Source organism: Crocodylus siamensis, chromosome 15, assembly GCF_052110815.1.
Source record: "Crocodylus siamensis isolate JL-2025a chromosome 15, ASM5211081v1, whole genome shotgun sequence".
NCBI lineage: Eukaryota > Metazoa > Chordata > Crocodylia > Crocodylidae > Crocodylus > Crocodylus siamensis.
Window position 1 is genome coordinate 18,909,556 of NC_143409.1, and position 24,960 is coordinate 18,934,515.

The 24,960-nt window shown below is 42.2% G+C and overlaps 1 protein-coding gene across 2 annotated transcripts in view; it reads right to left on the minus strand.

The window, feature by feature from the left end:
- TRPM7 (transient receptor potential cation channel subfamily M member 7) overlaps nt 1-24,960 on the minus strand; it is a 110,801-nt gene that overhangs the window by 85,106 nt on the left and 735 nt on the right. The window lies entirely within an intron of this gene.

The following is a 24,960-nucleotide window of genomic DNA, read 5'->3' on the forward strand; positions in this document are numbered from 1 at the left end:
TTCAGTGGTTTTCAAACCATGTTCTGTGGAACCCTGGATCTCTGCAATAGGAAAATTGTGATTCCTCAAAGAGACTGGGATAATGGTAGAGCAGGCCGGGAGGCACCGCCCCACCACTGCTGAGTCGGGTCACCCGGCTCTGCCCAGCTCTCAGCCCCCAGAACCAGATGTAGGGGTTCTGTGACAGAAGTAATAAAGTTCTGTGACATTAAGAAGTTGGAAAACCACTGCTTTATAGGGTAACACTCAAGTATGCAGTTTATCAATTTCAGAAAGATAAAAAAAGCATTGAATGTAAACTGAATTCTGAAATGGACTCCTTTGGACTTGATTTTGAATAAAAGTGTTGAAAGTTAAGTATCCAAAAATTAGATATAGTTACTAATAAGTTTATTTATTCATTTGATTTATATGCTGCACTTCCCCACAACGTTTCAGGAAAGCTTACAATAAGAAAATAAAATAATTTCTAAAATAAGAGAATAACAAGGAAACAAAACAATAGGGAACTAGAATATCGACATAAAAGTAGAGACCCCCTCTAAATAATATTGCAGTCTAGTTTTGTGTTAAATGCCTTCTCAAATAAGAAGGTCTTATGGTGATTCTGGAAGATGTCTAAGCTTGGGCTCTGCCCTCAAGGAGGGAAATTCCAGAGAAGCAACTGCTGAGAGTGACCTCCCACAGGTTTTCACCATGCAGACCTGGCGTACTGGTGGCACTTGCAGGAGGGATGATCTTGGCTGACCTTAGATTGACATAATTGGCCTCAGAAAAAAATAATTTTCTCTGAAATCAAGTTTTGTTTTCTAACTTACTTTTTTGCACTCAGGATCAAAAGTATCTGGAATGATACAAGAACAAAAATAGGAAAAAAGTAAGTTGCTCCTGGTTCTACTTTTGTATATAGATGCTTCTCTTTGGATCACCTAATATTAAGCTAAAAACAATTAGCCTTCTAAAAACTTATCTGAGGGGTTCCTATTGACTTTTCCATTAAGTTCAATATCATAGCCCTTCACAAACTTTTTAAACAATGATACAAAACAAAAAACGTACTGCCTCTAGATACTATACAAAGGAATTAAGACCCAATGAGACTGACGCTAAATATTGGTGGGGGGGATTCTTTGCTCCAAAGAATTTACAATCTTTATTTTTGACAAAAGCAGATAAAACAAAAGAAAGGCGAGGATCTGGTAACAAAGAAATAAAGTAGAGGTGAACCAATAAAGATTTTCTTGGCCACTACTGATAGCCAAAGATTAACCAACCATATTGGCCAATGCTGATCGAATAACCAATATTCAGTAATAGTGCAAGGCATTTTAAACTACTGACATAAATAAATCTTTTTGTTCATTTGTGTTGCATTTATAACACACGCATGCGCTTCCTGCCTGCTCTGGCCCTTGCTGAGGAAGGTGGTTACTGCCTTATTCCCACTCAAGTCATCCCCTTACCTCACCCACAGCTCCACTTCCCACACAACCTGTGTTGTCACCCTGAGCAGATGGGACGGACCCTTGTGTGGACAGTGGCACTGGGCACATTTGGAGCCCAGAGCACACCGTTGTGTCAGTGCCAGCAGGTCCCATGCAGCTGAGCTCCTGCAGCCACTGGAGAGAGGCTGCTTTTGCAAAGGCGCCCGATGCCCAGCAGATTGGGATGTCCCTCGTGCAACACCTAACCTTGCCCATGCGTAGCCCAACGTCTCCACATCAACTCCAGTGCTCAGACCCCTGCTGCATGCATGGCACTGGCACGGCAGCAGCAGCAGGAGATGATAATGGTCCCTTTGTTCCTAAGCGCAGTGCCCTGCAACTGCTCCCCAGCACCCCCTTCCCCTCCCTCTGCCTACCAAGACCTGTAGTCTGCCATGGGCTCAGGCTGATGGTGAGGCATGAGGACCGGACTATGCTTGCCAGGGTGTTTTGTAGCCCATAATTATAGCTGTGTGCCCAACAACCAAAAAGAACACAAGTAACATCACTTCTCCTTTTATCAGTGCCAGTCCAATAGCCAACTGATATATTGGTGCACCCCTACAAATACGTTTTGCACAGCAAATAGTAGCTATGTTTTATTTATCTATCATTCCTGTAATATCCTCTTTGCTGAGAGCAAGCTGTTTGACTATACCTTTCACTAACACCTCTCGTTCTGGGCCATAACATTTATTCTACTATCCTTTGGTCATTCCTTCTGCATATTGTTGCCATATTTCAACAGTCAATTTCCTTTTTCAAAACACACTTCTTTAAAGAAACATTATGAATAAGTTAACTAAAACAAATCTCAACCATCGTGATGTGCACTGCCCCTCACAAACACCTCTTAGTTTGCATCGTCATCACCTCTCTTCTCCCATGAAGGTATTTGCACAGTATATTTCATCCTAGTCTTATTTTTAGCTTCCACTTCTGTAAACGGAACACACATCTGATTCGTGCACTTTATCCATTGCCACAGACTAGAACCAGGGGTATAAATTGTAGTGATCAGTAACGTTTCTGTGTGACCAGTAGAAATCAAGGTTATGTTGGGATGTTCCATTTAAGAACAGGGACGTAATGTCCAGGGATCCTGGATTTGCCTGATAAAAGAAACTGCAAATTCTCTCATTAAAAATTGCAAAATCTCCAATGAGAACCCCCAAATCCATAATTAAAATGAAAGGTCACTATATATGCACGCGCGCACACACACATATATAGGCAGACAAGGTTCTTTGGGTGAATCTGATATCTTTTATTAGACCAACTTAAATGGTTGGAAAAAAACAATTTTGGCAAGCTTTTGGGTTTAAAAACCCTTCGTCAGGGGCGCCCAGGCAGCAGATCATGGCTCTGTCCCAACTCCTTGCAGCAATAACAGCATGGTCCCAATCCAAGGCACAGCCATGACCTGCTGCCTGCACGCCCCTGCCCAGAGCATGCAGGCTGCAGATCATAATTGTGCCCACGCACCAGACCAAGCTGCCCCACCACAAGATCCCAGAGGCTCCTGAGCAGCCCCCCACCCTGCCATGCACCCTGCCAGCACAGTGGCTGGGGTCTCCATTGAGACCATCCCAGCCACGTGGGCAGGGGCTGCTGGGAAATGGAGTCCAACTGCTGGCCAGATCTGCCATTGTGTCCACCCCTGCTCTATAGCAAATCTTGTTCTTTGAGATATTGTAGTCAGGGTGGATCCCAATATGTGGGCATACACATCTCGTGCTAGCAAATCCAAAAGTCTTCTGAGCTATGTTCAATTAGACTAGGCATGTATCCCATACAACAGCATAAAGGACAAAGGATACAAAGCAAGTATGAAAGTCATTCACACATCACAATATCCTTTAAGGCTAAATTGGTAAAAGGAGCCCTCAATAAGGAATCTAAAGAGGAGGGTCAAAAGAACAGAGTGAGGTCCATGCCAAGGTAGTTTCTTCAAGTAGTGGTTAAAGCATGCACTAGCAAACTGCACTTTGGACATAATGCTTGATAATTCATGGTCCAAAACCATGGGAAGAAGAGTCCCAATGAAGTTTAGCTTCTTTGGATTTTTTTAGCTGCTATAACCTTTCCCAGGCCTCCTGAAGATGATTGACTTTAGAGTAAGATGGGCATAAAACTGTTCAAAGTCCCTGGATGGGACCTCAAACCATTTTCCCGTACCCACTTCGATACTGATAAGCAAAGCCGGAGTGTACCAAAAGACATTTACTAGCAGGACTGTGTAAGAAAGCCCATAGCTGCTCTACCTTTTACATCCTCACACAGGGGGAAAAAAAAAAAATTAAAAATAGGAGACAGCACAGAGTACATATGCAACAATAGATATAAAATTTGTAAGAGGCCAAACTCAGACACAGAAGGTACATGTATACTATGGATAGATACATACTTAAAAGAACAAACATTTATTTATAACTTTTTTCTGGAAACCTATCATAAACAATACACTACGGTGAGTTTAGCCTCCCCAAAACTTCTATGAAAGAAACTACACACTGATTTTTACATTTCTCCATCTCCCCCATGATGAAACAGTCAAATCTTCTAAACGCAGGTTTTTCCATCTGAATCCCACACACTCAAAACTTCAGGGTTTAATTTTTAAAGCGATGTCATAGTGCCTTGTGGTTTTAATCTTAACTATTTTTCAGATATTTCATAAGCCACATGCTTTACAGCACCATCTTAAATCTTGACACTACACTGCTTCCTAAAAGCCACAGAAAAAAATCAAGTTAAAGAAATATCTTTAATATTAGTTAAAATCTTTAATATTAGTTCTGCACATATGGCTTGAGTTTCAGAAGTGGTCCACAGAGTGATTCAAATACAAAGAGTTAGAATACTAAAGGAACACTGTCCATTTTCTTAAAAGGTTACAGTAACTCAGCTCAACTTTAAAAACACAACAAAGCAGTTACAACATAGGGTGGCTGACCTGTGACACATGCCACAACAGGTGGCATGGGCACCCTCTGTTTGTGGCACAGAGCAAATTGGATATAGAGCAGAAAGCAAAACCAGCAGATCGGGCAGGGTAAGGGGATGGGGCATCTGGGCATAATGCAGGGCTTAATTTGTGGCACACCTGCAAAAGGCCCCTGTTATTACAGTGGATGCTAAGGTACTAGAATGACAGGCAACAATTTCCAAGCAGCCAGTGGTCACATGCTGAGGGTTGCCAACTAGGGTTCCCACCCATCCTTAATTAGGCAGGACACTCCTGAAACATAAATACAGGTTTCCCTTGCTTTATGCGGGGTCTGTATGTTGGAATTCACTCTTATGCAATGACTCGTTTTATACCAAAAATTCATTATATGCGAGGTAAATTCACTCTTATGAGATCAGTGTGATGAAAGCCCACAATCAGCTGCTTTTTGTGGTGCATTGTGGGAGTGATGCACACTAAAATATGATCTCCTGTGTGCAGCTGTCCGGGGCAGGGGGTGCAAATCAGGGCAACTGCCCCAGGCCCCGAGCTTTGAGGGGCCCCATGGAACCAGGCAGAGCAGCAGTGGTGCAAAGCCGGGCGAAGTGGCAGCTCCACATCCAGCCACTTGCTACCCCCCCGCCCCGCCCCCAACACAGCAGCTTCTTCAGGTCCAGTCCCCATGGGAGTGGGGGGCGGGGCCCCACATGGGCTGATTTGTGTGGAGCTGTGCAGATTTGTGTGGATCAGGTTGCCTCTGCCTGTGCAGATCTCTGCTCTTCACTTGTTGTCTGCAACACACATTTCTGTACTTTCCATCCCCATTGTGATAGTGCCCTGTGCTTGTGTGTACTGTCTGCTGTTGACAAGTACTCAAGTTGTCTTGTAAAAATGGTAGAAATGGGTCTGGGGGTCAGCACAGTCAAGGTATTGGAATGTATCCCTATTTGTTACATTGTAAAGTGGGTTCCCTTTATGTGAATTTGAATTATGCGCTGTTTTCCAGGAAAGCATGTGCATCATAAAGCAAGTGAAAACTGTATCAAGTCATGGTGATCTCAAGCTGAATGATTCCAGGACAGCATTTGTCCCAGAATCTCCTTGACACACTCAACTATGGTCCCAGTATCACGTGTAGGGATCCAGGTTTTCCGGTCCCCGTGGAAAAATGTGGATTAACTCCTTTGCAGGAAAAAACCACAGGGAAACTTTGCAGGCATACATATGGCCAGCAATACAGCCCCAGGCAGTGGTAGAAAGCAGATCCCCCAGCTCCCTGCAGGTAAGAGCATAGGGTGGGGCATGGGGAGGGAAGGGGTTGGGCAAAGTTGGTAGCTGAGACTAGAAGCACTGCCCAGCCAAGGTGGTGCCTGAGGCCCAAGTGGGAATGTGTGGCTACCGGGCCCAGCCAGGGAGTGGGACAGGTGGCTCACCTGGGGCAGGGGAATGGCCAAGGGCTGGCTCTCTACCATCATGCACATTCCCAGGGAGGGGGGATATAGGGAAGCATCCCCACACTACCAGCCCATGTTCATCTTGGGATCAATGACGACTCCAAGATCCTTTTCTGCCTCTGTACTGACGAAAAGGGAGTTCCCCAGCCTGTAGGTTTGGTGCCAGTTGTTCCTCCTCACGTGCATCACCTTGCACTTGTCAGTGTTTCAAATGGAACACAATATTTTTTTCTCTTCTATAGCAAACTGGCTATTTTATCCACTTCTACCGATTCTAGAACGATTTTTATTTTAAAACCATAAAATGTAAATTTTAAGAAAATATAAAAGTAGGTAATTATTGGCTATGCTAGACATACAAGTGGTCACTGAAGTGTTTTTGAAAATGGCCAAACCAGCCATTGGTCTTATTTTTGGGAAACAGAAGTTGGCAATGTCTTCATCTTTATTGGTTTCTGATAAGAGAGCCTATTACTCAAAAACCTAGATATCTAAGAAAGAATTTGCTTGACTGTCATGATTTGTAACTGGCTTTGGAAATCTACGTAAGTTTTACTTTCCACTGCAAGTTGGGCCTCTAACCCCATTAGCAGTTTTTCAAAGTCCCACCTAAAGTCTTGTCCATGTTTCCTTGGAGACTACTATAAAAGGTTTATAATTTACTGTGAACTTTTAAATTATGAACTGAAAGAGCAAGGGCAGGTAATTATTTGAGCTGGGGGGGCCACTTAAGGAGTTTTGGTGAGCTGTTGCAGGCTGGGTCACTCCCCTCCTCCCCCATAGCAACTCACCAAAGATCCATAAAGTGGTAGATTACTAGACTGGCCTGGGTACACTGGACAAAGCAGCGGGACCAGCCACACGTATCAAAGCCCGGGCTGCTCCCTGTGCCTGGCAGGGCCAAGGGACCCCCTGTGGGCTGAATAAAATCCCTTGGTGAGCCAGATCCAGCCTGTGGGCCATATCTCCCCAGCCCTGAGTAAGAGCCACATGATGCATCTCATATTTCATGGAAGCTTAATACCATTCATTTTTACCCACAAATCACGTTCGTAAGGCTGGCAGTGCCTTTAATTTCATTGTACTATAACGTATAATCTTTCAACAGTACACATAGGCACTGCTACTGACAATGCAAGGTTTATACTAATTAATTACCAACTACCGATTCAAATCTAGGTCTGACTAGTTCTAATTTACAGTGAAATAAGCAAATCCCTGTCGGCATTACTTTTATCCAGTCCTTTATTTATAAAACTGCCAAGGGGAGCATAAGTCCCCAGACGCCATATCTTGTTCCCCAGTCAAAGAACATAAAACCCTTTTCAGGATTATGAGAGAGCCTGACAAATCCCTTGACTCAGCCTTTTTAACTGATCATGGCTCATTTGGTGAGTCATCCCAGTGAACAAAATATTGTTTAGTCTGGCAAGACAGCTAAAATACCTGTTAAATAAAGGGAGAAGCTCAGGAAGAAGTTTCTTGCATATTATATACAGGCTTTAAAGACCATGCCAAACTACATGTTCACTTATTGAAGGCAGAGGAAAAAAAAGCCAAGAACACAGGCAGTTATGCAGAGCATACAGCTTACCCTCTATAAAAACTGTTTCTTTGTCACTTCCACAGCAATAACTATCACCTAGGTAGACAGACAGCAGTAAAAATCCAAAATTGGTTCTACCCTTTTCCTACCAAGGTTTGACTCATAGGTCCCAGATTTGCCACAGAACCCAGTCACCATGTTTATATTTAAGCAATTATTCACTTTGGAAGCACATCAAGACTAAATATTTAGCAAACCTAAATAATGTTTGTTCATGAAATATAGCCAAGATATTGGTCAATTTCATACATAATAAGTATTCTGTGAAAAGTATTACTTTATTCAACACAAATGCTACATTCCAAATAATATCATAACAATATGCAGAAGGTTGATGCAAAAGTATTAGCATCACATCCATTTTAAGACAAAATACAGGCACAGAGTTGTCCGAATCAATGCAAAGTTTATATCTTGGCCAAAACAGAAGTGACAGTTTTCACTTATTGTTTATGTACTCTGGCTATACAGTATTACCACCTGTCTTTATTTTATTAAGACTTCCAATGGTTTATGCTTCTTAAGCTGCAGATCTTAAAGATACATGATTAGGCATGAAAATCATATTTAATTTAAATAAATGTTCTACACCTCAGGTTTCTCTCCTTCTCAATTTAAGCTTCCCTCTCCAAATATAGGAAACAGAAACCCTGAAGGCAATGCCACTTTTAACTCTTATAATTCAAGGCCAGAATCAAGCTTGAGTTCTTAATACCACAATATCTGGTATCCCAATAACCACAATATCCGGCATCCCAATCAAAAATGCTGTTTTTACATACTTGATATACAAACCTTAAGTAAAACTTAAGCACACTAATAATTTTGCTCAGCAGACTGAGTGCCGTCTTATTTGTCTCTTCTAGATGTTCAATCTGAAACTTTCATGGCTCTATCTACTGGAATTTGGTAAGGGGCTGGAATATACACATACACCAACATCACAGAAAGAAAAAAAGTCAACAGCCAGACTAGGGCTTTTGAAACCACAATCTTTAAAGAGTATCTAAACAAGTTCACCATAAAAGGTATATGCTGAGCATCTCCTCCAACTCATTTTTATTTGGGACAGTCAGAAAATAATCAAAAAGGTACCACAACATGCAAAATGTAATGCAAATAAATGTACACGTTCTTAGTGACTTCACCTCCATGTCGGGACAAACAGAACATTCCGGCACGTGTCCAAAGTGTTGTTGATTTTAGTTTGCTGATTGGCTGGGGGGGGTTGTTTGTTCCAATTGGTTCTTTAGCTGTTACTTTGATTGAAGTGTGCGTCACAGGTGCCCATATTATTTATATAGGTGCTTGTTGCTGTTCTATAAATCTAAAGACCACGTGCAATTCATTACATCATTCTACTGTTTTAAGCACATTTTCTATAACCCAGTCTTTGGATTACATTAACATCTTAGAAGATTCAAACAAGGCCAGGGCTCAATTATGCTAAGCATTCTAGAGAGAGAGTCCCCAACCCTGAAACAGTTACATTTTAAATAGAGAAAACAACAAAGGATAGGAATAGAACAAGGTAAATCACTTCATTTCTCTAACAAGGCATAGGGAAGCACAACTTAAGAGGAAAGGCTTAAAGAATTAAGACTATTTAGTCTGGAGAAGACAAGAGTGAGAAGGGATTCCATAACAATCTGAAGAGAAGTTATAAAGAGGGTAGAAATAAGCCAGTCCTCAACCTCTGCAGCCTATAGACCCATGTCATCTAAGCCCCAGAAGATCAGCAGTGGGGGAGTGGCAGCAGTGTTAACTGCTGCTCCCCTGCTGCCAAATCTCCAAACCCAGGCTTGGGGAGCCCCACAGGCTACATGACTTGGCCCTGCACACTAGACCATGCTGGCGTGCAGCTGGGCCAGTGAGTGAAGTCAGGTTGGCACAGAACCAGATCCAGTACACAGCTTAGGGCAGGAGCAGGCAATTATTTCAAGTGAAGTGTTGCTTAATGAGCTGTCAAGAGCCACAAGAGTAGCCCCACCCCCAGTTGTTCTCTTAGAACCAGAAGTCCTGCCACTAACCCCTGACCTTTGCCACCGGAACTCCCTCCCTTTGCCTCCTGAAGTACTCCTTTTGGGAGAGGGGGGTGCCATCTTGGAACCGGAAAAAAAGCAAATAATATGCTAGAAGTCAAACACCTACTATAACATATTTTAATTTTATTACAAAAAATTTTTTGTCACAATTTGTGTTTGTGCAGTGTATGTAGAGGTGATTGTATAATAACTCAAAAATAAAGTCTTACTTTTATATATTGTGTGTGGGGTGTGCAGCTGTGTGTGGAAGGGCAATGGGGTACATGGGGAGTGTACATGTGGGGGGCTGTGTAGCATTTGTGGGGTCTGAGGGGGTGTAGGAACCCCTCCACACACATACCCCCGCATGGCACAGAGCCCCTGCCAGCAGCAGCAGCAGGCAGCACTACCGCTTGGCAACACGTGGCTCTGGCCAGCACTGCACTTTACAGCAAGAAGCACAGCCAGGCCAGTCTGCCTCTATCACACAAGCCTTACCTGCCCCCTGCCATGCAGGTCCTGGGACTATGCTAGGAAGCAGGGAGCAGGGCTCCCCACATGCAGTGCTGGCCAGAGCCATGTGCTGCCAGGCAGCAGCACCTGCATGGGCCACAAGCACCAAGTGTCTGCCACCTGCTGCTGCCACCACTGCTGGGGGCTCTGCGTCATTGGGGGGCGGGGGGCAAGGGGAGAAAGTATGTAGGGGGTCCCCACCCTTGCTCACACCCTGCCCAGCCGAGCTCCGTGCTCCTGCCACCCTCTGGCCGCAGGCTCTGCACTGCTGCCCAGCTTTAACTCCACCCTCTGCCTAGTGCTCAGAGCAAGCAGGATGCTGGTGAAATCCAGGGGGTCCCCTGGTGGCTGCAGCAGTGCCAGCAGGACCCTACCTAGAAGCTACATGCTGGTTGGGCCAGGCCCTTCCACGCACAAGGGTGGGAGTATGGCATGCAGGCTGGGCGGGGTACAATTAGTTGGTGGGCACCTGTGGGGGAGATGAAATCACCTGGTGGGCTGAATCCAGCCTGTGGGCCCTATTTTGCCCGCCCCATGGTTGGGGGTCACATGCAGATTCAAGTCAACGCACAGCCAGATCCAATGTGCAGGCTCTGGCCAGCATGCTGGATCATACCTGCAGACCTGCCGCACACCGCTCATCCAGTCCACAGTCATATAGGTCGAGTGCCACCAAGACAAATTGTTGCCCTGTGGCTATAAGGTAGTAGAACTAGGATCAACAGCCTCAAACTGCAGCAGAGGAAACTAAGGTTGGGGATTAGGAAGAGTTTACTGGATTATGAGGGTGCTGAAGCACTGGAAAGGCTGAAGACATTGTGAAATCTTCATCCCTAGAAATCTGCAAGAGCAGGTTAGATGGACACTTGATTGGGATGGTTTAATCAGGGATGAACCTGCCACGAGCAGGGGTTACTTAATTCATCAGTTCATTCCCTCCAATGTCCAGTAGTATAGATAGGGTTTTGATGCAAGATGCAACAAATCTCATACACTTTCTTTCCTGCAACAGAAATTATACAAAGAGAGTAGCAATTTCACCTGCATCAAGACAGTCTATAAAACACTAAGTATCAGCATAGAGCAGGGAGATTGCTTAGTATATTGACCAAACAAAAGAATTATTGTTTGAATGTTTCAGTATTTGTCACCATAGACGATTTATCTATAATACAAGCCGATTTTCCAAAGCAGAACAGGAACGATTAGTGCTTTCTGTCCTCTCCTCCCCCACACTCCCAAGCTCAGAAAGTCCATATTGTTCCATTAATGCAGTTGAAACCAAATTAATATGTAATACTATTAAAAATCCTGAGCACCTGATCCACTGAGTTCCACATACAGAAACAGGAAAAATAGAAAGTGTAGTTCAGTAAGGGCCAATGCTTTTGGCAGGTCCCTCAAGCACACCTCCAATTCCTTTGCCCTGCACAATCTGTTGCTCAGTTGTCTCCTGCCTGCCCTATCTGCTGCTGTTCTCACTGCCAGATCCGTCATGTGCCACACAAACTGGCCAAGTATGCCACTTACGTCACACATGCTACAGATTGGCCACCCCAGTCTACTTCACATTGCATGCCTGAAGATCCTGGTATTTCAACAGGCAGACTGCACGTAAACCAGGGAGTCTCAAATCAGGCAGATGGGCAAACAGTCACTAGTGCAACTCCTGGTAGTGACAACCACAGAATCAGCCCGGCAGGTAACACAAAGGAAGTCATTCCTACACCAGCCCTGGAATGGGACTCTTAAGAGGACAGGGAAGCCCAAGGCTTCCAATGGCAGACTTAGCTGTCTGTACACAAGTGGGGAACAAACAGGATGAACTGGTCCTACTGCCAAGCAAAAATGAATATGATCTCACAGGGATAATGGAGACCTGGTGGGACTCCACCTATGACTCAACCACAGGTATTGATGGCTATACCCTGTACCAGCAGGATCATGTTGCAAGGAAGAGCAGGGGTGTACCTGTCTATGTGAAGGAGCAGAACACTTCCCTACAAGCAGAAATTGGCACCCAAGGATGGCAAGTTGAGATCCTCTGGGTTAGAATACAGGGAGAACGTGCTGAAGGGGATAACTGTAGGAATTTATTACAGACCTCCTAACCAGGAAGAAGAGCTTGACCACAACTTTGCTAGGGAACTGGCAGACGCTGCATGCTCTCGGTGCAGTCATCATGGGCGACTTCAAACACCCCGACATCTCATGGGAAGAGCATTCAGCCAAATGTGACTGGTCACAAAGCTTCCTCACTTACACTGATGAGCTCTATTTGACTCAGGAAGTCTCTGGGCTGACAGCAGGTAAGGCACTGCTAGATCTGGTACTGGCCAAAGGGGATGATCTAATCAGTGACCTGAGGACTGAAGGGAAGCTTGGCAAGTAATCACAAGTTGATCATTTTCTCTATCCATCACAAAGCTGGCAAAAAAATCAGGTCAGCAAGACAGAAATCTTCAACTTTAGGAAAGCTGACTTTCACAAGCTCAGGAGGTTGGCTGTTGAGGCTGAGAGACCATGATCTGACAGGGAGGAGTCCATGATGAGTGGTCGCTCCTTAACGACATGATCCCAAAAGCTCAAGGGAAGTCCATTCCAGCCCATAGAAAAGGTAGCAAAAGGGCTGAAAGACCCCCTTGGCTCAAGAGGGAACTCCTAAATCTGAAAAGAGAAGCTTATAAAGGAATGGAAGTCGGAAACTGCCCTAAGGAGGATTATGCAGCACTGGCCTGCATCTGTGAGGAGTAGACCAGAAAAGCCAAGGCTGAAACCAAACTCAAACTGGCTACAGGAATCAAGGACAATAAAGAGTCCTTCTACAAATATGTGGGAAGTCAGAATAAAAACAGCGGCAACACTGGACCCTTGCTGAACCAAACAGGGCAGTTAACAACCAACACCCAGGAAAAAGCAATTACTTTGTGTCAGTTTTCCATCAGCTCAAGGGGCTCACCCTGCCTGACAGGACGCAGGACTACCAGAGTAAGGGCAATCATTCTAATATTATGAAAGCGCTTATCAAAGAAACCGCTAACAGAAGCAACATTCTGAGAGCGCGCCAATATGGCTTTGTTGTGGGTAGGCCTTGCCTGACCAACCTAATTTCCTTCTATGACCAGGTGACACATCATCTGGACAAAGGAGAGGTTGATGTCATATATTTAGATTTCAAAAAAGCCTTTGACTTGGTCTCCTGTGATATCCTCATGGTAAAATTGGGGAATGCAGCCTCGAAAAACTTACAGTCCAGTGGCTGGAGTACTGGCTCCGTGGTCAGACCCAGAGAGTGACAACATGGCACATGGTGACCAGTGGTATCCCCCAAGGCTCAGTACTCGAACCAGTACGCTTTAATAGATTCATAAGTGACCTGGATTCTGGTGTCAGAAGTGGACTGGCTAAGTTCACAGAGGAACCAAATTATGGGGAAGTGCGGTCACTCTAGAGCAGTGTTTCTCAACCCATGGAATGCACCTCGCTGATGGGGCGCAGAGGTCATCTAGGTGGGACAAGAAGTTTTGAAAATAATTACAGTAATACCTCAGTGAAGCCTCTGGGAGCAAAGCACAGGAGCCGCACAGGGATCTTCTCACCATCACTTGCCCCACACTCCCCCGTGAAATGCCTCCTGCATGCGGGGCTGCAACAAGGACAGCAGCAAAATCAAAGTCAAAATCAAAGTGGCGCCAGGCACAGGGGGCACGTTGTCAGGGTGGGAGCGGCAGCAGCTCACAGAGAGATCCTCACTGTCCCCACCCATGCTGGGTCGTGCCCACAGGGTAGCGGAGGCGAGAGCTCACTGACTAGTCACCAGGAGACACTTCCCCCCCACCGTTGTTTAGCATGATGGAACCAGGGTTTTTGGAACCAATGCTTGGTGGAACATAAAGGTACAAAGGATTAAGAACCACTGCTCTAGAGGACAGGCTGGCAATTAAGGCTGACCTAGACAGGCTCACAAGGTGGGCAGATAAAGACTTGATGACATTCAAAATGGAAAAATGCAAGGTGCTCTACCTTGGGAGAAAAAACCAACATCATACTTATAGACTTGGGAGCACCACACTCACTAGCACCACAACTGAAAGAAACTTGAGGGTCATGACTGACCATATGATGAACATGAGCTACCAATACAATGCTGCAGTCAGCAAAGCAAGTAAAACTGTGGCTTGCATCTACTGATGAATCTTAAGCAAGACCCAAGAAGTCATCCTCCTGCTTTACTTGACCTTGGTGAAGTTGTAGCTGGAGTACTGTATCCAATTCTGGGCTCCACACTTTAGAAAGGATGTGGAGAAGCTTGAGAGAATCCAGAGGAGAGCCATGCACGTGATCAGAGGTCAAGAGAACAGGCCTTATGAGGAGAGGCTAAGAGCCATAGGACTCTTCAGCTTGGAGATGCAAAGGCCCAAGGATGACTTGGTGGCAGACTATAAGTATATAAAGGGGTGTGTATTAGGAATGGGAGAACATCTCTTCACCAGGGCACCCTAAGGGAAGACAAGGTCTAACAGTAGACACAAACTGCTAGAAGACGGTTTTAGACTGGACATAAGGACCCAAACATGTTCATCAAGTCTAACAAGGGGCACCTTGAGTCTGACATCGAGAACTACTTAACGTACACACGGGCACGTCAGTCATTATGGCACATTTATTTAGTATTTGTATTAGCAGACATTTCTGTACTGGCAAAACATAGGAAAGCAGCATCAAATCTGTCAGTCCAAGTCTGCAGACCACTGATGCCTATGCTGTTGCCCATAAGTTTGCTGAGCTAGAGCAGGATATATACTGAATAGCCTTGAGTTTTCACTGCCATCATTAAAAGTCTGAGGGGCAGCAATGAATTGGAAAAAAAAGTGATTTTCATCCTCCTGCTGCTCAGCAAAGCTGTTAGCAGTAACAAAATATCAGCACTTAACTTATTCACTACCAAGGACTCAAAACGTACATAGTGGGAAGGGACAAAGTGGTGATGACACCCACCTAACGTCAGCACTTTGAAGAAAGGGCAGAGTAAGAGACAGCAGAAGGATTAAGGAGGACTGAGTAACAGAAGCAGAGGATGCTCAGACAGACTGCTTTCCCTCACAACCACCAGATGGATTTAGGGAAAAAGGGAAAGGAAGAGAAATACTGGAGAGGATGTAAACAGAAAATAATTGTGGAAATAAATATTTATGTCCAAGTTTAAAAATGGAGTGAAATCAGGAAGGGCTCCTGCTAAACCAACAGATAAATAGTGACAAATTTAAGACACAACATCCCAGAACTTAAAGCTAGACAGGGGTTTAAACACCGTAATGCCCTTCTTTCTTCTAGCCAAGCCCATACCAGATTAGAAACATCTGTCAGCACAAGATAACCCACCTTGGGATCATGTTTCCAATGCCAAATAATGTCAGTTGTAGACAAATTCTATCAGAAGCATGGTACAAAGCAACTACTACACAGAAGGATCTGGCTCAACTTCTTCACTTTTCTTCTTACTAGATGCACATTTCTGTATGATTAACCAAATAGCAAATAAACATGCCGATTTTTTTTCCAGAATGTTTTGCCTCCTGAAATCAATTATTTGTAACGTGAATGTTTATTATCAAATATTTCAATACAAAGGAACAGATTTGTCCTAGTGCAACTCAATTTATCAGGGATGCATTTGGCACAAAGCAACTAGTGACAACAGTAGTACTCTACATTTGGTAACCTATAACTAAAAAACAGGGTCAGCAAAATGAGATCAGTTACCTGGAACTTAAGGACAAAAGCACTCGAACAATTGTGCCTACAGGACAACTATACAGGACTGAAATATTATATGTTCATTTACAGTTTGAACAGGGTGTAGGACTTCACTTGAAATGGCATAGTTCTACCAGTATCTGTGTGCAAGTACTTAAGGAATGAAATAAGTCTTCTCTAAATTTAAAAAAGATTAAATAATCCATTACAAACAATAAACCCAAAAAACACATGAATATCTCCATGGCTACAAGTTGATTCTTACAAGTCATTCTGTTTAACATAACACTTCTCCTATCTACGAAAACAAAAGTCAGTCAGGAAGTGTTCAATTCCAGGTAAAGAGGTATCCTACAAGCCAAAGCAGCTCTGAAATATGCCAGCTTTTAGGAACTACATCCATGATGACAAATTCAGTAAATAAAGCAGCAAGGGCAAGATACTGATTGTTCCTCAGGATTAAAAAATGTCCTGGTCTTGCCATAAAACCAGGTGATAACTCCCACTTTTAGTTCATCTGTTTTCTGAATAAAGTCTAGTTTCTAATGGCTAGTCTATTTTAAAAGATATCTAAACAGAAGGAACCTGACACCCCAGGAATGTGTCATAATTAATGGAAAATGATTCCAAACAAGCTAAGCTTTTTTTTTCTTCTGTGAAACCCATCTCAATAGACTTCTGATTTTGATTTAAGAATATATTAAGCCATGTGTTTCCTTTCAAAATCTAGCACTTGCTTTTATTGAAATTTTAAAGAAAAAAAAGTTTCCTAGCAAAACAGTTACCAAGTCTATTATTTATGAAAGAAGGAATTTGAAAGTTAAATTCTTATTTCTCAAAAATGCAAAATTGGAAGAAAAAAAAAAAGAGAAGCCCCTCTTCCTTCCCATATTTGGAATGAAAACAAGAAAAATATAGATGCTGGGACAGCAGCCATAAAAAATACACAATACCCTAAAAAGACACTGGCACACAAGGGAAGATTGTACAAGAGCAACAGTATATTTTTCCATCACCTCTAGATTCCACATCAATACCCAATACACAGAGGTCTGACAAGAGAGGACTAAAGAAAACCAAGAAGTAATAAAATCCTGTAGAAAAATATTTGGGTAAAGTATGGTGGGCTGTCCAAAATCATACAGATCCTACAGATTTATTTACAGTAATTTTACAAGATTTCAAACAGAGCTGGTGAGAAATTTCTCATACAAATACAACTTCATTGAGAAATGGTTGTCCACTGAACCTAAAGTGTCTCTGGTTTGAAGACCTTTGTGCAGATTAGGATTCCTGACTCCAACCAGTCATATGATGCCTTGAAAGTCTGCTACCATGAAGTTGGACATCACAGAGTCCCAGCTTTTATCAGAATCTGTCTCAGTTCTGCAACAAGAACCAAAATTACCTGGCACAGGAACCAGCTGGCCTGGAAGTCTGAGCTAAGCTGCGGACCCCACAGTTTCCAAGCTTCTGTGGTTTTGAGGTAAGATAAGAGCTCTTCCATCTCAAACAACATACTATCAGCATGTTCTGAAAATGTTTTAACTGCACATCTATGCGCAGTCAGGTCTCTACTACTTGATACAGACCACCGATTCTCAACCAGGGTGCCAAAGCACCCTAGCATGCTGCCAGATCCTTTTAAGAGTGCTCCAGAGTGCTGCACAATATTAGTAGTATTAGGTATGGAAACAGCTACACGATTCATAAGATAAACCCACAGACTTCAAGTAGTAATTCAGTGGCAAAAGCATTCTGATCTGCCATGGTGCAAGTTCTTTGCAACAGAATTGCTCTACTATTTTTCTGTAGTCAAGAAACAAGTGAAGGCTAAGAGATACCTTGAGTCAAAAAAAGGTTGAGAGCCACTGATATAGACAGACCTGTTAAACTAACAATGTAATAATGCCTGTTTTGGTACTGTATGTAGCCAACCAGGAGAGAACAAAATGCACGTACAACAGGCCCAATCCTGTTCCCACTGAAGTGAACAGAAGCAGAACTAGACTCAAAAACTATCCACAACAAAATTAAATTCTGCTCAGCTTCAATTCATTTTCTTTACAGGAAAGCAAAGAGTTTGAGGTAATTAAGTTACGCAAGAAGTTTGAATGAGTAGTGATGAGCCTTTGGAGCAAGAATGAGACAAAGAATATTATGTCATTCACAAGGTAAACTCATGTAAAACTTTACAAAAACACTGTCATGACAATATTTCTCACAATTAACAAGTTAAACCAATTTAAAAGAATAACATCTTAAAAGGAAAGCCAGCTACAATCCTTAACAGAGGAAACTATGGGACAGCTACAGCCTCTTCATAATTGGAGGCTGAAGAAAAAAGAAATAGTTGGATTTCTTTTTTTTAAAAGTTAGGGAGTAACATGACTAAGAAAAACCAACTGTAACAAGAAAGGAAAGTGTTATGCCCTAGTATGTCCCTCTTCTTAGCAATCAGTTTATACATATTCCTCCCACAAGTTATTCCTGCAAAATCCACAAATCAGCACACTTATCTAATGTTTCCATATGCCCTGGTCCTTTCACAATAGAGGAAAACCACCACTCTCTCCATGGACCCCAAAACCACCACTTGTGCAGTGCTCTTACAACAAGATGATCACGGTGTTGTGCTGCAGGTAGTCTAGGCTAGAAATGACCCATCTGTCATGCAATCAGACCACAAACCGTCTCTCTCATCTCCAATATCAGCTGTCTCCTTGCCCATCCAGTCCTCTTCCCACACAAAAAGCCACACAAAACAACATCCTACTTGACGTACAACACACACCAAAACAACACTGACAAAAATCTAAACCACATCAGGAAAGACAGGGTCCATCTCCTAGGCTTCTGAAGCACTTATTTTTTCAGAAAACAGAAGTGGAAAAAGATAAATTAGTTGCATTTTATTGTCTTTCTTTTTCTTGTGTAATACATATTATTCCCTACGATGCCAGAAGTTCCACCTCTCTAGTTTGGGTCTGGGAAGCTGACAAGGAATCTCCGCCCCCCCTTCTCTGCCTAACCTGACAACTGCCCCACAGCCTGGCCCATTTGTCTCATCTATCAGACAGCAGTAAGAAGAGGTAAAGAAATTATGTTGTATATGGAAAAGACCTAGAAAGAAGGCTCACTTCCATGTCACGCATTGACTAAAACAGTGGTCTCCAAAGTGGGGTGCACGCAGAAAATATTAGAACTTCTATTTATATTTATATTTTATCTAAAAAAATAAGACAGAAATTAAGCTTTACTAATATTTAACATACGGATTGACACTGACACCCTCACTCGGTCCGTATGTCAGACAGTCACGTGTCACATACGGTACTGAGGGAAGGGTGGGAGTTCCACAACACAGAGGGGTTGACAGTGGCACCCTCAGTGGTCCCCCCAATAAATATACATATATTGGGGGTGCGTGCTCAAAATTTTTTACTGATAAGGTTGTGCGATCAAAAAAGTTTGGAGACCACTGAACTAAAACAGCGGTTCCCAATCTGTGGTACAGGAACCACCAGTGGTATGCATTAAACAGATTTATAATTACTTTACATGACAAAACTTTGCTGGTGGTACTTACAGTTGTATCATTTTATATGGGTGGTGCACAATCTGTCAGAGTTTGGGAATCACTGGACTAAAACAGAAGAAGTGGAAATGCCTGCCAAATTAGTCACCTGTGAAAACCTAGATGTGCAAATCATCATACTGGTTTAAAGTGCCTCCCCAGCCCACCACTTCTTTCAAAGATCACTGCAGGAATCTGCAGTTTTTGGAAGGCACTCCAACTGAACTTCACCCAGCTCTTTGGTCATCCAGACCTATAAGAAGATTAAAACAGAATACTCCCTGTTCGGTCTTGTACACCAGCCGCTGAATAGCATAAGACTTCCTGCAGATCCAAAAGCACTCTTAAAATGTTTAAGCTCCTGTGCCAATATAATTCCTTTAAAGCTTAAAACAAAGGAGGCATGCTACTAAACTTACAAGATGCTATTCACATTAAAAGTATGTCAGAACTTTCAAACTGTCCAGAACACATTTTTCAAAGTTAACCATGAGGTACATCAACTGGTGCTCAGTTATCAAAAACCATTCTTTCCCATTCCTACCATTCCATAAGGAGCCAAGGCACAACCCCCCCCACACCCCACCCCACAAAAAACAAACAAACAAACAAAAAACACCCAACCCTCAGTCTTATTACTTTAATATTTTAGGTGCCTTTTTGTGGTATTCACAAATCATTCAGTTTAACACATTGAAAAGATGGCAGTGAATGCATTCTGGCAAGATCATCTTTGGTATATGTTACATAAAAATATAGGTAGTGTTTTCAGGTTAAGACATGACCCAATTAATTATATAAAAGTGCACAAGCTGCTGCATATTTAATCTGAATGACAGAAGCCCAACTACATGTTCAGTCGAAAAATGCAGAACACTGACATGATGGATCTGATATATAATGTACATTTTATGGTCTCACACAGAAGTGTGTTATGATGATTTTTATTTAAGCAACATTACCAAATTCCTGACACTACCCAGTCAGACTCATGTACTTCTTTTGCATCCTGGCACAAGATATAGCCACATTTGAAAATCCCTTTTTTCATTTTCTCCTGACCTTCAAAGGAAGCAATTTCTCTTTGGCAAGTCAACATTCTGACAAGCAAAGAATTAATTTCTTGCCCTTAGAATTCTTTCTATAATGGAAAAATAGAACACCTGAAATTCCAAAGTTAGTTTATATAGAACTTTTTTTCCCTGAAGAACCCAAATGCACTTCACAGAATAATTATACATAAAAATAAATAACACGTATGACCCAACTATGTCTAGGTACTTTTAGGTATTTTTAAAAATAAAATCAACAAAATTATGTTATAGTAGATACAGAATGCCACAACCAGGCTGAGCACCACAGTACAGTGCTGACAATGAACATATAATAAATGATGGCCCTTGTTCATCTTATCCATTATGTCTATGGAACAAATAGTCCGCCTGGGGCAAAGCTAACAAGTATAACAGGGTCCACATAGTTCTCAATTGCTCATTAGCACAGGCAATAATTATAAAACTTTCCCCCTACTTAATCACTAACCAAGATCCAGTTATCAGAACGTTACAAAAGCAGAGGTGAGTTTGGAAGAGAGACTTTGAGTGTGACAGAGGGATTTGAGTGGGATGCTGCAAGCCCTGCTGGGAGCAGCCCAGGCTCCAGCAGCTACCCAGAGCTGACAGCCACAGAGCCTGGGCTGGGGGGCAACTGGCACACACAGGGTATCCTGCCATCCATCCCCTGCCTTCATTTTGTTTTTCTGGCATGCCAGCACTCCAGCACCTTCCAAGGTAGGAACTATGGTGTTTTTCGGCGTTCCAGCCAAAAAAAACATTGTATAATCTTGATCTATGGCAGGCGTAGGCAATGGTGGTAGCATGAACAGAGGAAGCAATCTTACACAGCACGAATAAAAATTGTAACTCTTGGAGTTGACAGGGAATTCTACTACTTAGAACCACTCTTTGAGAATATGGAGAACTTGAAAAAGACAATCATGAAAGAATTAGAGGATGTGGCCCCTTAATCCTCAAGATGGTGACGAAGCAGGCAAACTAATCTGTATGAGAGATCTAGCATTAAGTTTCAATCAAGGTAGAAGTATTTCATTTCTATTTTACTGGTCTTGCCATTGTGACAGTTCTCAAGATGGCAGCACCTCAGTAAACAAAAATCTACCCCTTTTAAAAGGAAAAGCTGATGGTTAAATGTTACCACTGTCCATTATTTAATTAGGAACACATAGATTTGAGTAGACTCAAAAAGATAAAATGATGACTTATGCTTACAAAACCGATGTTGGTGCAGCCAGATGTGTTGGTGGATCAACAAGCTAGGTGAAGTAGGGGAGGAAGAAAAAAATTTAAGAAATCATGAAGACATTTACTTGAGAGTCTCATCTACAAAGCCAGATCCTAATGACTTTTGGGATACAAATACCATGACATAAAAAAAGTCTCCGACAGAGTCAACAAAAGTTTTTTTTTTGGTTTTTTGTTTTTGTTTTTTTCACTGCTTCCCAGAGCAAAGACCAAAACCTAGCCACAAAATCCCTCAGAGTTTCTTCCCAAGCCCAAAGCTCTTTCAAATACATTCAGAATGTTTTAAGAATTTTCTCCATGCCCAACACCACTCTCCAAAGAAACTTCTAAAGCTATTGTCATAACAAATCCCAGATTTCACACATATACTTCTGCAGGACTGTTCTATTACCAAGCAGCCAGGGACCACACAACCCACAGCTTGCACCAGTGGGGGACTACACCAGGACAAGCTACACCCCCACAGGCCATACACCCCAGGTGCATACACTGTACCTTTGTGAGGTGGGGGTTTCCATGACCCTCCTCCCCATGACTGCACTGCACTCCCATGTACGCCCTGCTAAAAGGGCACACCTATACAGGTGTCCCCTCCCCACTACACCACACAGTCACCCTATGGCTTTATTATGTCACCATATGCCTGCAACCTCCCAAAGCCCAGGTTGCAAAGATTTTTGCAAAAAACTCAGTGAAGAATGTCTAGCATTCAAGAGTTTGCCTAACTGTACGCCAACTACATAGGGTGATGCCTCTCATTGGATGAACTAAGAAATCCATGCCTCTTGCATAATTTCTGGATCATCATGACTATAAGCACAACACTTGCACTACCACAGGCTAAGAAGTATTACTGACCTCTTCTGCAGGTATAAAAATAGAAGCATGGAGGTCAAGTGACTTACCAAGGTCACCTTGCGAGACAGTGGTGAGAATCAGAAGTATCATGGATCTTTCATGCCCAAATACAATCCCATCCAAAATACAACTGCCCAATGTGCTTAGTGTATAAGTACTGGGTTAGAAATACTTGCCAATAAACATAAATAGCACAGAATTCATTTAACTATTTTTACTCTTTGAAAAAAAGAGAGGGAGTTTATTCAAATGAGACAGATGCAAATATAAGTAGTCAGCTTGGACTATCAAAAAGAGCATGAAAATGGTAGTTGAAGGAAGAAAAGTTTCACTACAGGTTTAGCTGAAGAAAACCCCAAGATGCTGTTCTTGAATGTCTGTTTAGTCTCCCTACTATAGAATGGAAAGTGTAACAATTTTCCCAAAGAAGCTTTACCTGTACTTTTTTGTGTAATTTTAAGCAAACGTTCACCCCATTGCTCAAGTCTTCTCTTAGAAAAGAGTAAAATTCAAATTAGATAGAAATCTAAAAAAAAGACAACAACTTGGGAACACACATATAACATTGCATTATCAAGTCCGTTTCAAACATGTTTAAGAGAGACAAATTTGGCTTCATGAAATCAATGCAGCATACCGCTATTATATACACAAAAGGAGTGGAGAGGTTTAAAAGTAAATAAATATAAATCAGTAAAGCAACTTTTTAGCAGCTTACATATATTTTGGTGACAAAAATATCTCCTTGCCTTACTTTTTTTCAAATTTTAAAGCCAAATTTCAAGTTTGAAATCTCTCGCTAAAATTTTCAAGCTTTGTGACACCAAGATACTGAAACTAGCAAAACCATTAAAAATTGGTTAAAACAGACACTGTCAGAACCTTTTTGCATTCACCTATCCCTTCAAGATTTGCATGAGTTTGCAGGAAAGAAGAAACTGGCTCAACAGGAAAAAATGAAACTATGGAGTACTATCAAATGAACAAAAGTTGTAAACAAACTGCCTAATTTTTAGTACTGGCTTTTTGGCAAATCATCTCACATGTTACTTGTAACACTAAAAAAAGGTACAAAAGTGTCCAAATAAATGTGGTCAAAGCATAGTGTTAGTGGACATTACACATGCAGAGAGCACAGCTGGTTGGCTTAAAACTGAAGACTGTACTGACTCAGCTCTTGTGGGAGTTTACAGTAGTACAGAGGAATCTGAATGAGAAGAGGGAGAGGTTCTTGATCATAGCACATAAGTTCAAGGAAAGGCACATGACAGAGAAGATTCCTAGAGAAGCATGGGATATTAACTATACTAAGTAGGGCAGAGAAAGTGGGACTGAACCAGTAAGAGATGAAAGATGGGCAAGTACTGTATTCAGGGACAATGTTATATAAAGTTTCAAAGGCCAGGATAAGAAAATTTAGATTAAATATGATGGAAAAAGCAAAACAGCTAGAGAAACCTAGGGGAAGAGAGTAACATAATTTAGTTTTAAAATATGTCTTTAGTTTACTTTAAAGTTCTTTCAATGAGAGGTCATATTTTAAGATGCCTTTAGAAGTTTCCAATTTGATGAGAAATAAGAAACAAACAGTAAGACATAGTGAAATTAATCTATTTGAATGCTGGATGTTCATAAGTCAACACAATAGGGTTTTCTTCTCTTGACAGAATACATGCAAGAACTACCAAAGTGAAATACCAAAATTAGAGTCTGATTAACTGCAGACACTTAAAAGTACATGAATAACAGAGAAGAAAGGGTAGAGATGCACCTTATAAACTCAGCTAAGTGACATACAAATTATTCACCTATTTAAGTGTTTACAGGAACAGTCCTAAGCCAATACTTAGATTTTACTAGAAGTATTTATTTTTGATAAAACGTTCTGTAACAAGATCCGTACCATTAAAAACCATCACATAACATCCTGATTTAAATACAAGTCCATTTACAACCTGGCAATTCAACAGATCTGTGCACAGCATTATGTAACATCCCATAACACACTAACAACCAAAACAAGACGTACCTCCTAACTAGTGTTACCCGATTCTCCAGTGTGATCAGCAGCCACTTGAACCTAAACCAGTCCCAGGTAAGGATAAGTTTACACTTCTTCCTATGCAATGCTGCCACTAACGGGCGCAACACTAACCACTGCACAGCACAGCAACGGGAACTCAGCAGTAAAGACCAAAACGAGAGGACTGGAAAACAGCAGAGTCTCCCGCCCAAGACTTACACAAGCAAGATCTTAACTTTCAGCTTCTGTCACAGACTCCGTAAGCCTGACATGTTCACCAAGAAGAGCTGGATGACACCTGGGGCACAGCTTACATATGACTAGTCACCGGCCGGTTTCCATGTGTATGAGTCAGCAGGGCTCTGAGCAGTAAATCGTGTCATAATTTTTTTA